The following is a 2,462-nucleotide window of genomic DNA, read 5'->3' as shown; positions in this document are numbered from 1 at the left end:
TCCCACAGTACACGCTGGACTGAATGATGCTTTGAGCCTCAGTCTGACTATTTATCTTGCAAACTGGACACCGAGCTGCTAGTCTTCACACAAACGAAGAGTTAGTCACTGCTGCACCCGCCAGTCCAGCCAGCGATTGAGGAAGGCTAATTTACGTTGCCGCTTTTGGTGACAATGTAAAACCTGGATTAGCATTTTAAAGCCCAGGAATGTGACAGAAGCAACACGAGAATAATTATTAAAACCGGGTATTTATGTTATGTCCATTTGAAACTGCTCCCCTCAGGCTGGGACTCGAACCCAATCAAAACCCAGATTAGAATTTGAACCCCTTTAGTTGAGATCACACACCTGGTCCCAGGACTTAATGAGGCTCGGGTTCTTTATGTGTTAGCACGGAAGGAATTCCATGAAAGCCAAAATGATAGGTAAGAAGTGAATTTATTGAGAGAGATACACATTCCATAGACAGAATTCGGTCCATCTAAAAGGCAAAAATAGCCCCAGGAGAAACACATTCCACAGACAGAGTGTGGGTCATCTCAGAAGGCCAGAGGCCCTGAGATATGGGGTGGTTAGTTTTATGGGCTGGGAAAATTCATAAGCTAATGAGCGGGAGGATTGTTCCAACTACTTTGGAGAAGGAGTGGAGATTTCCAGGAACTGGGCCACCACCCACTTTTTGGCTTTTTATGATCAGCCTTGGAACTGTCAGGGCACCTGTGGGTGTGTCATTTAGCTTATGGTAATGCATTATCTTCCCTGCTGGCTCAGATGGTAAAGACTCTCCTATAATGCAGGAGAGTTCGGTTAGATCCCTGGGTTGGGAAGATCCCCTGGAGAGGGAAGTGGCAATCCACTGCAGTATTCTTGCTTGGGAAATCCCATGGACAGAGGAGCCAGTCAGTCTACAGTCCATGGGGTCGCAAAGAGTCAGACACGGCTTGGCAACTAAACAGCAGCAGTGTATTACAATGAGTGTATACCGAGGCTTAGGGCCCACTGGAAGGTCAGTCTGCTGCCATCTTGGACCTAGATGACTCTAACCAGTTTAGGTCATATCCTCAACTGGTATGCCATTCTTTTAAAGGTTGTGCCCTGCCTCCTTCCCTCTTGTTTCACGTTCTTTAGAGGAATGGCCTTCCAATTGCTGCAAGACGTTTTCCCTCGTTTCTTTACTTTTATGAATTCCAGTGTCTATGTCTATTTCAGACCCATGGAGTTGTTGGTGTCTCTGATTTATAGTCATTATATAAATCACCTCTTCTCATTACAGCTAATGCTGGCTTTACCTCTAAATGCCAGACTTGTCACCTTGAACTTGCCTCTTTGGTTCTGGTTTAGGGTGAAGCGGAGAGACCACCCACCACTCTCAGCTGTCAAGGGGAAGAACCCCAGGGCTCATCTTCTGGAAGGTTCTCAGGGAACTCTGCAGGAGATGCCCCAGCTCTCTGAGCAAAGAAACAGTCCTGTATTAAAACAAAGTAGAGATGACTCACAGGGACATGCCCCTTCTCCACCGCCACACCTGGAAAAGGGGACAATGAGGGGACCAGTTCCCAGTTGCGTTCATGAAATTCTTAATACTTTAAAATTTTTACATTTTTTAAAAAATTACATTTTCATTTATTTTATTTATTTATGTTTTTGGTCATGCCCTGAGAATTGTGGGATCTTAGTTTCCCCACCAGGGACTGACCTGTGGTCTCATCTATAAAAGGGCAAAGTCCTAACCACTGGACTGCCAGGGAATTCCTTAATTATATATATATATAAAATAAGAGGCTCTTTTCCATTTTGCAGCTGCTACTGCTGCTAGGTCACTTCAGTCTTGTCCAACTCTGTGCAGCCCCATAGATGGCAGCCCACCAGGCTCCCCCGTCCCTGGGATTCTCCAGGCAAGAACACTGGAGTGGGTTGCCATTTCCTTCTCCAATGCAGAAAGTGAAAAGTGAAAGTGAAGTCGCTCAGTCGTGTCCGACTCTTAGCGACCCCATGGACTGCAGCCTACCAGGCTCCTCCAACCATGGGATTTTCCAGGCGAGCGTACTGGAGTGGGTGCCATTGCCTTCTCCCTCCATTTTGCAGAAGGCTCTGCAAATTATGTAGCCAGTCCCTGGTGAGACATTTCTCCCATGACTCCCCACGTGCAGGGAGCCAGAGGGCACTTCTATCACACAGAACACACAACAGACAGGTGACCATCAGCTGCCTGCTCCCAAGGCAGCAGGTCAGAGCCTCTGTGTCAGTCTGACTTGGTCTTTTCAAGCTACATACTACACAAACTCACCTAAACACCTGTATTGTGATATAATCCACATACTGCAAAATTGACCCATGTAAAGTGTATGGTCCAGTGGTTTTAGGAATATTCACACATATGTGCAGCCATCACCCCAGTCAAGTTTAGGACATTTTTATCACCTCAGAAAGAAGCTCTGTTTCCATTAGCCATCACCCCT

This window comes from Cervus canadensis, chromosome 7 (genome assembly GCF_019320065.1).
Source record: "Cervus canadensis isolate Bull #8, Minnesota chromosome 7, ASM1932006v1, whole genome shotgun sequence".
Taxonomy (NCBI): Eukaryota; Metazoa; Chordata; class Mammalia; order Artiodactyla; family Cervidae; genus Cervus; species Cervus canadensis.
Note: the sequence above shows the minus strand (reverse complement) of the source record.